Source organism: Triticum aestivum, chromosome 7A, assembly GCF_018294505.1.
Source record: "Triticum aestivum cultivar Chinese Spring chromosome 7A, IWGSC CS RefSeq v2.1, whole genome shotgun sequence".
NCBI classification, from domain to species: Eukaryota; Viridiplantae; Streptophyta; class Magnoliopsida; order Poales; family Poaceae; genus Triticum; species Triticum aestivum.
The window spans coordinates 703,206,056-703,218,907 of NC_057812.1; positions in this window are offsets into that span (position 1 = coordinate 703,206,056).

Genomic DNA, 12,852 nt, shown 5'->3' on the forward strand with positions numbered 1-12,852 from the left:
TTTTTTTGCTTTATTTTTTAATTCTTTTTGCTTTTAGGTCAGCAAAGTTATAAACTTTCTGTTAGTGCCATTAGTTTTAGAAAAAATATAAACTTTCTGTTAGTGCCATTAGTTTGCAAATTTGAATAGTTAAAATTTGAATTCTTTGAAATTGTGTGAATCACAAGTTTTTGATTAACTTTACTAAAAAAATGAACATAGATGCACCTATAGAGAAAATTTGACCTAAATTCATAGTTTTCAAATGAACTCTGAAAAAGTTGGCATAGCATACTCGTGTGTTACAAAGTTGGCATGGTATCATCATAATAGTTGCGGGAGAAAGTCTTCACTTTTTCTTCGGTTGTGTCATTTGCTTATTGCGCCGTAACCATGGATAATCTTCATCTTTTATCAGGATGCTTGGGTCAGCCTTGACATTGAAGGGAGGAATTTCATGAAACTTTTCATAATCTTCAGACATGTCTGTCTTGCCCTCCACTCCCAGGATATCCCTTTTTCGTGAAAGAACTATGTGGCGCTTTGGCTCATCGTATGATGTATTCACTTTCTTATCTTTTCTTTTTCTCGGTTTGGTAGATAACATGTGCCACATCATTGGCTAGGACGAACGGTTCGTCGGTGTACCCAAGATTTTTCAGATCCACTGTTGTCATTCCGTACTGTGGGTCTACCTGTACCCCGCCGCCTGACAGATTGACCCATTTGCACTTAAACAAAGGGACCTTAAAATCATGTCCGTAGTCAAGTTCCCATATGTCCACTATGTAACCATAATATGTGTCCTTTCCACTCTCAGTTGCTGCATCAAAGCGGACACCGCTGTTTTGGTTGGTGCTCTTTCGATCTTGGGCGATCGTGTAAAATGTATTCCCATTTATCTTGTATCCTTTGTAAGTCAATACAGTCAAAGATGGTCCCATGGACAACAAGTACAGCTCATCACAAACAGTGTTGTCACCTCTGAGATGTGTTTCCAACCAACTGCTGAAAGTCCTGATGTGTTCACATGTAATCCAGTCGTCGCACTGCTCCGGGTGTTTGGAGCGCAGATTGTTCTTGTGTTCATCGACATACGGGGTCACCAAGGTAGAGTTCTGTAGAACTGTGCAGTGTGCTTGAGACCAAGAATATCTGTCCCTGCATATTATTGAGTCACTTCCAAGAGTGCCTTTTCCAGTCAGTCTCCCCTCATACCGTGATTTAGGGAGACCTATCTTCTTAAGGCCAGGAATGAAGTCAACACAAACCCGATAACATCCTCTGTTTGATGGCCCATGGAGATGCTTCCTTCTCGCCTAGCGCGGTTACGGACATATTTCTTTAGGACTCCCATGAACCTCTCAAAGGGGAACATATTGTGTAGAAATACGGGCCCCAGGATGACAATCTCGTCGACTAGATGAACTAGGACGTGCGTCATGATATTGAAGAAGGATGGTGGGAACACCAGCTCGAAACTGACAAGACATTGCGCCACATCACTCCTTAGCCTTGGTACGATTTCTGGATCGATCACCTTCTAAGAGATTGCATTGAGGAATGCACATAGCTTCACAATGGCTAATCGGACGTTTTCCGGTAGAAGCCCCCTCAATGCAACCAGAAGCAGTTGCGTCATAATCACGTGGCAGTCATGAGACTTTAGGTTCTAAAACTTTTTCTCTGGCATATTTATTATTCCCTTTATATTTGACGAGAAGCCAGTCGTGACCATCATACTGAGCAGGCATTCAAAGAAGATTTCTTTCTCTTCTTTCGTAAGAGCGTAGCTAGTAGGACCTTTATACTGCTTCGGAGGCATGCCGTCTTTTTCGTGCAAACGTTGCAGGTCCTCCCGTGCCTCAGGTGTATCTTTTGTCTTCCCATACACACCCAAGAATCCTAGCAGGTTCACGCAAAGGTTCTTCGTCATGTGCATCACGTCGATTGAAGAGCGGACCTCTAGGTCTTTCAAGTAGGGTACGTCCCAAAATATAGATTTCTTCTTCCACATGGGTGTGTGTCCCTCGGCATCATTTGGAACAGCTAGTCCGCCAGGACCCTTTCCAAAGATTAATTATGTGTAAATCATTGACCATAGAAAGTACGTGATCACCGGTACACATGGCGGGCTTCTTCCGGTGATCTGCCTCGCCTTTGAAATACTTGCCTTTCTTTCGACATTGATGGTTGGTCGGAAGAAATCGATGATGGCCCAGGTACACATTTTTCCTGCATTTGTCCAGGTATATACTTTCAGTGTCATCTAAACAGTGTGTGCATGCGTGGTATCCTTTGTTTGTCGGTGCTGAAAAGTTACTGAGAGCAGGCCAATCGTTGATGGGCACGAACAACAACGCCTTTAGGTTAAATTCCTCTTGTCTGTGCTCATCCCACGTACGTACACCGTTTCCATTCCACAGCTATAAAAGTTATTCAACTAATGGCCTTAGGTACACATAAATGTCGTTGCCGAGTTGCTTAGGGCCTTGGATGAGAATTGGCATCATAATGAACTTTCGCTTCATGCACATCCAAGGAGGAAGGTTATACATACATAGAGTCACGGGCCAGGTGTTGTGATTGCTGCTCTGCTCCCCAAAAGGATTAATGCCATCCATGCTTAAAGCAAACCATACATTCCTTGGGTCCTTTGCAAACTCAACCCAGTACTTTCTCTCGATTTTTCTCCACTGCGACCCGTTAGCGGGTGCTCTCAACTTCCCGTCTTTCTTCCGGTCCTCACTGTGCCATCGCATCAACTTGGCATGCTCTTCGTTTCTGAACAGACGTTTCAACCGTGGTATTATAGGAGCATACCACATCACCTTCGCAGGAACCCTCTTCCTGGGGGGCTCGCCGTCAACATCACCAGGGTCATCTCGTCTGATCTTATACCGCAATGCACCGCATACCGGGCATGCGTTCAGATCCTTGTATGCACCGCGGTAGAGGATGCAGTCATTAGGGCATGCATGTATCTTCTCCACCTCCAATCCTAGAGGGCATACGACCTTCTTTGCTGCGTATGTACTGTCGGGCAATTCGTTATCCTTTGGAAGCTTCTTCTTCAATATTTTCAGTAGCTTCTCAAATCCTTTGTCAGCCACAGCATTCTCTGCCTTCCACTGTAGCAATTCCACTACGGTACCAAGCTTTGTGTTGCCATCTTCGCAATTGGGGTACAACCCTTTTTTGTGATCCTCTAACATGCGATCGAACTTCAACTTCTCTTTTTGACTTTCGCATTGCGTCCTTGCATCGACAATGACCCGGCGGAGATCATCATCATCGGGCACATCGTCTGGTTCCTCTTGATCTTCAGCAGCTTCACCCGTTGCAGCATCATTGGGCACATTGTCTGGTTCCTCTTGATCTTCACCAGCTCACCCCGTTGCAGCATCAACGTATTCAGGGGGCACATAGTTGTCATCGTACTCTTCTTCTTCGCCATCTTCCATCATAACCCCTATTTCTTCGTGCCTTGTCCAAACATTATAGTGTGGCATGAAACCCTTGTAAAGAAGGTGGGAGTGAAGGATTTTCTGGTTAGAGTAAGACCTTGTATTCCCACATTTAGTGCATGGACAACACATAAAACTATACTGCTTGTTTGCCTCAGCCGCATCGAGAAACTTATGCATGCCCTTAATGTACTCGGAGGTGTGTCTGTCACCGTACATCCATTGCCGGTTCATCTGCATGCATTGTATATAATTAAGTGTCCAAATTAATAGAAGTTCATCATCACATTAAAACCAAAGTACATACATAGTTCTCATCTAACAACATATAGCTCTCCAGAGCATCTAATTAATTAAATCATACATTGAAACTATGTAAAACATTTCAATGCGAAAACAAGTGCGATCATAATCGCAACCAAGGTAACAATTGATCTAACGGCATAATGATACCAAGCCTCGGTATGAATGTCATATTTTCTAATCTTTCTAATCTTCAAGCGCATTGCATCCATCTTGATCTTGTGATCATCGACGACATCCGCAACATGCAACTCCAATATCATCTTCTCCTCCTCTATTTTTTTATTTTTTCCTTCAACAAATTGTTTTCTTCTTCAACTAAATTTAACCTCTCGACAATAGGGTCGGTTGGAATTTCCGATTCATACATCCTACATAAATAAAATCTATGTCCCGTTGGTCGGCATAATTTTCAAAAACAATAAATGAACCAATAGTTATAAAGATAATATATATACCACATCCGAATCATAGATAGGACGAGGGCCGACAGGGGCGGATACCAAAACCATCGCACTATATAAGTTGCAATAATAAAAGTAAGAAAATAATACAAGTATCTATGTAAACATACAAGTAAGAATATTTTTCCTTTCAGAAAGAAGATAAGAACAAGAGGCTCACCACGGTGGTGCCGGCGATGAGCTCGGCGCGGGTGATCGACGGCGGTGAAGACGGGGACGGGGCGTGACGGACTGCTAAACCTAGACAAATATTGAGGAAAATGGAGCTTGGAGGTCGAGCTTGGAGAGGAGAAAGCTTAAGTAGTGTGGCTCGGGCATTCCATCGAACACCTTGTGTGCATAGGAGGTGAGCTAGACTACCACCAATCCCTCTCCCCCTCGGCCAAAAAAAACCGAGCAGTGTGCTATGCTCTTACGCGAGGGGGCATATATAGGCACCTCATTGGTCCCGATTGGTGGCATGAACCGGTTCAAGCCACCAACCGGGACCAATGGTGGTGGGCCAGGCGCGAGGCCCATTGGTCCCAGTTCGTCCCACCAACCGGGACCAAAAGGTCCAGATGAACCAGGACCAATGGCCCACGTGGCCCGGCCGGCCCCCTGGTCTCATGAACCGGGTCCAATGCCCCCATTGGTCCCGGTTCTGGACTTAACCGGGACTAATGGGCTGACCCGGCCTGGACCGTTGCCCCCTTTTCTACTACTGATAACTAAAGATATAGAACAACTAAGAACAGCAAATTGCTCCCCGGCCTGGACCGTTGCCCCCTTTTCTACCATTGCCCCCTTTATTACTTAGTGATAAAGAAAACAAGCACACACGAGAATATTCACCCCACGCTATTGCTCCCCGGCAACGGCGCCAGAAAAAGGTCTTGATAACCCACATGTATAGGGGATCGCAACAGTTTTCGATAAGTAAGAGTGTCGAACCCAACGAGGAGCTAAAGGTAGAACAAATATTCCCTCAAGTTCTATCGACCACCGATACAACTCTACGCACGCTTGACGTTCGCTTTACCTAGAACAAGTATGAAACTAGAAGTACTTTGTAGGTGTTTTCGGAAAGGCTTGCAAGAAAGTAAAGAGCACGAAAATAAAACTAGGGGCTGTTAAGGTAAAGAAACAACTAAAGTAAATATAGCGAGTGTGGAAAAGTGGTGGTAGGAGTTGCGAAATTGTCCCTTAAGCAATTGACTACTTTACTAGACCGATAGCAAGTATTATGTGGGAGAGGCCACTGCTAGCATGTCATCCCTTGCTTGGAATTATATGCACTTATGATTGGAACTATTAGTAAGCATCCGCAACTACTAATGTTCATTAAGGTAAAACCCAACCATAGCATTAAGATATATTGGCCCCCCTTCAATCCCGTATGCATCAATTTCTATTCTAGGTTGAAGCTTTTGTCACTCTTGCCCTCCAATACATAGTCCTATCAACATACAACTAACACGAGTGTGTGATCCACGCGCGCAATCATATGATGGGCACCAAAGGACAGCAACATAACCAAAAGCAAATTAAATCAACCATAGTAATTCATCAACCACCGATAGGACAACGAAAATCTACTCAGACATCATAGGATGGCAACGCATTATTGGATAATAATATGAAGCATAAAGCACCATGTTCAAGTAGAGGGTACAGCGGGTTGCGGGAGAGTGGACCGCTATAGATAGAGGGGGGAAGGTGATGAAGATGTTGGTGAAGATGGCGGAGGTGTTGGTGTAGATCGCGGTGATGATAATGATGGCCACGGCGGCGTTCCGGCGCCACCGGAAGAGAAGGGGAGAGGGGGCCCCTTCGTCTTCTTCTTCCTTGACCTCCTCCCTATATGGGAGAAGGGTTTCCCCTCTGGTTCTTGGCCTCCACGGCATGAGAGGGGCGAGAGGCCCTCCGAGATTGGATCTATCTCTCAGTTTTTCTCTGGTTCTGCGTTCTCGTCAGGCTCTGTTTCACCGTTTCGTGTATATATGGAGATCCGTAACTCCGATTAGCCTGAAAGCTTCGCTGTGGTTTTTTTTCCGAATATTAGCTTTCTTGCGGCAAAAGAAGAGCATCAACCGCCTTACGGTGGGCTCACGAGGGTAGGGGGCGCACCCTAAGGGGGGGCGTGCCCCCTGCCTCGTGACCACCTCGGGCAGTGGTTCGCGTTGATTTTCCTTCCGAAATTTCCATATTTTCCAAAAATAAGCTCCATCCGTTTTTATCCCGTTTGGACTCCGTTTGATATGGATATTCTGCGAAACCAAAAACATGCAACAGACAGGAACTGGCACTGGGCACTGGATCAATATGTTAGTCCCAAAAATAATTTAAAAAGTTGCCAAAAAGTATATGAAAGTTGAATAATATTGGCATGGAACAATCAAAAATTATAGATACGACGGCGACGTATCAATGGAACATCAAGATGCATTTGTATGAGAAGTTTATCTTGTGGGAGAGAAGGATGAACGAGGGAATGCCTTATTTGCATATGCGGAGAGGGGTGTGGGTATCTTTTTGCAAAATTGCCATAGTTTCCTTTCTGTCCGTCGGATATAAAACGGATGGCCTATAATGCAGGATGGAAGGAACACCGTCATCACCAACTCTGTTTTTTTATAAGAATAGAGATATGTGAGTGTCACTGCCCCCCCCCACACACACACTTCCCAACACCGAAGGAGTAGGGTGACACCTTGATTTTGATACTAATCTATCGACTGGCTTCTCTCTCAAACATACACACACACACTACCCGGCACCGAAGGAGTAGGGTGGCACATCGATCTTGGTAATAATCTATCTACTCATATTTCAAACACACACACACACACACACACACACACACAGTCGCTAGTTGTGCCTCGGTGCCTACCGCGCACACTCTCAATACGTCTTTCTCTACCCCCCCCCCCAACAATGACAGCAAAAGGGTGACAACTCGATCTGATCATAATCTGTCAATTGGTTTCTCTCTCAGACATTGTGTCTCGGTGCCTCGCTCGGTAGCCCCTCGATATGTAGACTTCTCATGCGCGCACAACTGTAGTGACGATGACGCTGAACCCAGTGTGCCTTGTTTTTACCGGCCTCATGTGATAGTTTTCACCCTGTTTTCTGTTAATTAACAAGGCAACCTTTTCTTTGTTACTACTAGTGAATCTGAAATCATTCGGGGCAGACATAAAATATATCACTTCAACCTAATTATTGCAGCAACTATTTTAAAAGAAATTAGCTAGCTGCCCGTGCATTGCACGGAACATCAAGATGCATTTGTATGAGTAGTTTATCTTGTGAGAGAAAAGTTTGAACGAGGGAAGGCCTTATTTGCGAACGTGGAGAGACGTGTGGGTATATTTTTGCAAAATTGCCATAGTTTCTTTCCTATCCGTTAGATATAAATCCGACGGCCTATATTGCAGGATGGCATGCACACCATCATCACCAACTCTTTTTCTACTCCCTCCGTCCGAAAATACTAGTCATCAAAATGGATAAAAAGAGATATATCTAAAACTAAAATACGTCTAGATACATTTCCTTTTATCCATTTTGATGACAAGTATTTCTGGACGAAGGGAGTATTTGTCTTTTTAGAGATTTCAACAAGTGACTATGACCGGACCTTACCAACATACTCAAAAAAGTAGTCCATAATTTTGATGTTACCCTCTTTTCTTGGCGGTGCAGTGCCATCTGGATACCTCATAAATAAATCAAGGACGAATCTGACCCCTTCGTGAAAAGACATACGGAGCAAAATGAGTTAATCTACACTCTAAAATATGTCTACATACACATCTGTATGTGGTAGTCCATTTGAAATCTGAAAAAGACAAATATTTAGGAACGAACGGAATATATATAAGAGTAGACATGGAGATATATCTCCAGCATGGTGTACAACAAAAATGTGCTGGGCTGGTTAACGCCGGATGCTCACAACGCGATGACATGAGTTTGAATTTTGTCTTTTAACTTTATATATTTATATTATATATTACTCTACTTATTTAATATATACTTCTTTCGCTACTGTACTAATAGTGGAACCCACCGAGTACTTAGAATACAAGATTAAGGATGGACTTGTTTCTTTTTAACTTTTTGTACGAAGCTGTAGCCACCCTGCAAGTCACGTGTACACTGTACATGCAATTAACTTTTTATAGAGGGTCAATCATACAGGCAATTATGATGGCCGCCCGCGGATCCCTTTGTCCTAGAAATGGATGTATCTAGACTTATTTTAGTTCTAAATGGCCGCCCGCGGATCCCTTTGTCTTCCTCATGTCCATCAGACACTTGCGGGGTTGATGAAGGTCCTTGGAAGAAACGAAGCAGCAAAGAAACCACCTGAATCCCCGGTCGTCGCCTCGGCGGTGGCTTTCATGGGTCCCAAGTGGCGGCGGCCTCCCGTGTTCTACTTCTCCTTGATGACGGCGGCGGACACGGAGAAGCTGGCCACCTTCTCGTCGCTCTCCACACACCCGGCTTCTGTCTCTGCCTGCATGGTCCTGCCGCAGGCACGAGAGGCGCGCCCACAGACACGGGAGGCGCAGCCACCACAGACACTGGTGGCGCGGTACGACGCGATAGCGACGGCGCCCGTACTGGCATGCTCGCCGCCGTGCCGGCGTGGAGCTACTCGCCACTCCTCATCAAGCTGAACTGGAGCGGCGAGTTGATGAACCACATGCCTGCTTGGGGCGGCAACTAGCTACGTCGGGCCAAGCGAGGTTGGTGAAGCACCGAGCGGCCTCGCCCCTATCCGGAGGGCTCGGCGAGCCACCCAGCTGGGTAATATGTCGGTGAACGGCTCATCGGAAGCCATCGGAAGAGTGGAGAAAATGGTGAAGGAGGAGATGGGGAAGCGGTGGAGGGGTGTGATTCTTGCCCGCTGTCTGTCTGGCCTCATGTAAATAGAGGGCGGACGGTAGGAGCTTGGCCGGCGTCTGGCCTCGTTTAAACTGAGGGCGGACAGGAGGAGCTCGGCTGGTGTTGCGTTTAATTACGGCCCGCTCATGAATGGACGTGTGGCTAGAGTAGGATTCTCGGTTTGCATGCGGGTTTAACGGAGGGGTTTAATGGAGGCGTCGGGCGTGCAGCGGGCAGCGCAGTACTATTCGATTTGATAGCAGTAATGAGCGGGCTTATAACAAAGGCCCTCGCCTCTTGTGAAACCGACCGAGCTAGACTGCCCCGCCCGTTAGCCATTTAAAAAATGTATATACTCCACTTTTGTATAGTAGTACTATTGAAAAGGCTTGTCACAATAATGGTGTCCAGCATTAGTGCACAATCCACCCCTCAAATAAAACTAAGCACCCTGGAATTCTTTGACAAAACTAAGCACCCTGATATTCTTTGACAACTAAAGTGCTGGCTATATGATGTTGGCCATATATATTGTACGTATATAATGTGAAGAAATGAGTGGTTTTCATAAGATGACTTAATACTCACCTAGACGGAGGGAGTATTTGATTTGACAGCAGGCGGTGCAGTTCCCGATACGGCTTTAATGCAGACGAGGGAGGGAGTAGAGGTTCCCGATATGTTGAACGGCCAATGCATCCTCCTTCAATTAATGCATGAGGGAAGTAATGGGAGGAGGTCTGGGAAAAGAGGCTGCACGATGTGAATGCAACGCAGTTTGCCCTCATTGCCCTTATATAAAGGCGCCCCTCCATTCCAATGCATCTACCACATCGTGCGCACATAAGCATTTGCCTAAGCACCTACTCTAAGTGCAAAAGAGCTCACTCCAGACCCATGGCGGCGATGCACGTGAGCGGCCAGCGGGTGCGCCAGATGGTCCACGACGCTGGCCTGCGGCATGGCGCCGAGGATCGTCTCCAGACGGTGTTGGAGACCGGCTGGTGGATGGCCGCCGTCGATGCCAACTACGACTCTCAATTGGACCAGATGATCGTTGCCACCAGCAACAAGTTCACCGTCCTCAAGAAGCTCGTGGACGACATCGCCGTACTCCTCCAACCCGCGCGCCCGGGCTCCTCATTGTCTGCCACCCTAATCGGCCTCCATGGCTGGAACCTATTTCAAGCACTGGTGGCCCTGCGACTGCCCGTCAACGCCACGAAGAATGTCCACCTGGAGGTCGCGCTCGCCGCGAGGCGCCTCGCCTTGCAAGAATTCATCGACCTACACATCCACGTGTATGAGAAAATCGTGTACATAGGTATCTACAAGGCTAGTGAGGACGCTATGACGTTGGCCTTCCTCAACCGGCTGGAAGCCTTGGATGCCTTTGTTCAGAAGCACCTCGACCTCGCCACAATAGTCGGCGCTCCTTAGTTGATGGTCGGTGGCCCGGCGCACTAAGTTGAGGAGGTCGTACGTGCGTGGATCCATCTTTCTTCTTGCCTTCTGTAACCACCACTGCGATCGCATCATCGTGGCCTTAATTCATATTGTGGTGTTGCATTCTCGTTCTAGTCAATACCGACATGTGCGATTCCTCTGCTTAATTATATGCATCACTGTAACTAGTACTCCATCCGTCAATTTATAAGTTGTTCTTATCTTTTCCATCAACTTCGTGCAACGCGCGGGCATCTTGCTAGAAACACCAGAATATGTCTATATAATCCATATGTGATAGTCCATTTGAAATCTCAAAAAGACAAATATTTAGGTACGGAGGGAGTAATATATTAGGAGTATATAAAAACAATAGTGATTTCTTTCAAGTTTGTGAACAAATACTACTATTCTAATACTTTGGATCCGTCGCAACGCACGGGCACATTGCTGGCAAAAGGAAAAGGCCTACCGCATTCGCGTCGCACCCCCACACGCCCGGGAATCGGGAGTACAACACGGCCCGTCCGGCACGACACATAGCTTAGGGAAGGCGGGTTGCCTAGCATTTTCACTTTCATGTGGGACCTCCGTTGAGCAAACCAACACCCCACCCGCCGCCGGGTTGGAAAACAGAAATGAGGGGAAGATCTAGCTGTAGCACGGAAGCCAAGAAATTTTGTGTCAGACGGGGATTGTTGATAGAGTAGGAGCATTCGGTACTAGTACTACTCCTACTAGTACCAAGTTTGTACTCATAATACTATATTACTAGTACTAACACTATACAACTAGTAGGTAGGTGCATGACACAGCATCGTAGGAACAAAAAAATGGGAATATCTTGTTTTGGGTGATGTATCTTTTTTTCAATCAACATAGTATGAATAATATGATGTGGGGGGCACCCATGAAGCTTATGTGGCTTGGTTGCATGGCTACGGAAGGTTAGGGAAAAATAAATAGATAATGTGTTTAGAGTGCACTCCACTAAATAGATATACTTTGGATCCCTTGCAATAGATATACTTTGGATCCCTTGCAATAGATATACTTTGGATCCCTTGCACTATTGGCCACTGGATATCATCCACCAGATTTTGCCACATGTATAATCTAGAAGACTCCATGGTTGAACTTAATTCATGACTAACTTTGCCACAACTAAGCTTAGGCAAACTTATTAGTTCTTCAAAATGAGAGCCACAAGTTGGCAAGCCTAAGGGAATCTTGCCACATTTTTGTGTGTATGTCATGTGGGGCCTTTGTGTGGCTTGCCTAAGGTGTGGCTTGAACCAAACACTCACCTAAGTTAATCAAACTTGCCTAACCTTACATTCCACCAGATTTTGCCACATGTTAGAATCCAGAAAGCTCCACATGTAGAAGCATAATGCACAAACCACCAGAATCTCATTCTTGCAATGCACGTGTACCTTACTAGTACTAGTTGGTAGTAGTAAGAAACTAATTCCAGTTTTGGCACGAGCTCGTACTGCGGGAGCACCACAAGGCCTGCCGCAGGAGTTACATTTCCCTCTCGGGGCCGACGGGACCGAACTTTAGTGGCTTAGTGCCTGGCCTATGAGTCAATGACATGCGGGCCTTAAATGCGGCTGGCCCACATGTCATTCTCATGGTGGTGGCATGGTTCGCGACTCACTCGTTCGAGATGAACCAGCCAGTGGTGGCGTGGCCGTGGCGAGGGTGCCACAGCTGGGCGTCGGGGCGTTACGAGGCATAGATGGCCACACCAGCGGGTACTACCTGTAGTACATAAGTACTCCAACTAAGGATTGATGCCCGAGACGAAATGTGTCATAGCCGCTGGATGAAAATTCAATGGTGCGGGAGTACGGATCGGAGCACGGCAGCGGAGCAGGAAAACCGCGTCCAATCGGGTGTGTATGTGGTAGAAAGTTGATGGTCGCCGCAGTTCAGCTGGCCCGCATGTCATGCACACAAAGGCAGAGGAGCGGTGGGGCCAAGAGGGATGAGGGGCACGTCGGGGGGATGAGGACCCCCTGACGCGAACAATCCTACCATTCTGTCACTAGCATGTGGGACCCATAAGCGTGGGTCTCACCTGTCATTGAAGGAAAGGCAGCGTAAGGCAGTGATAGCCACGTGAGAGGATCCATGTCCACGTCGGGGGACGTCGTGCCGTGGGTTGGAGCAGCGTCGTGGGAATCGCGTGTGGGTGTGGCAGTGGTAGAAACAAGAAACGTGATGGTCGCCGTGGTTCAACTTCCATGGACAAGCTGTCATGTATGCTGACACATGTATATCAAAAGTAGAGTGTTTATATTTCAAGC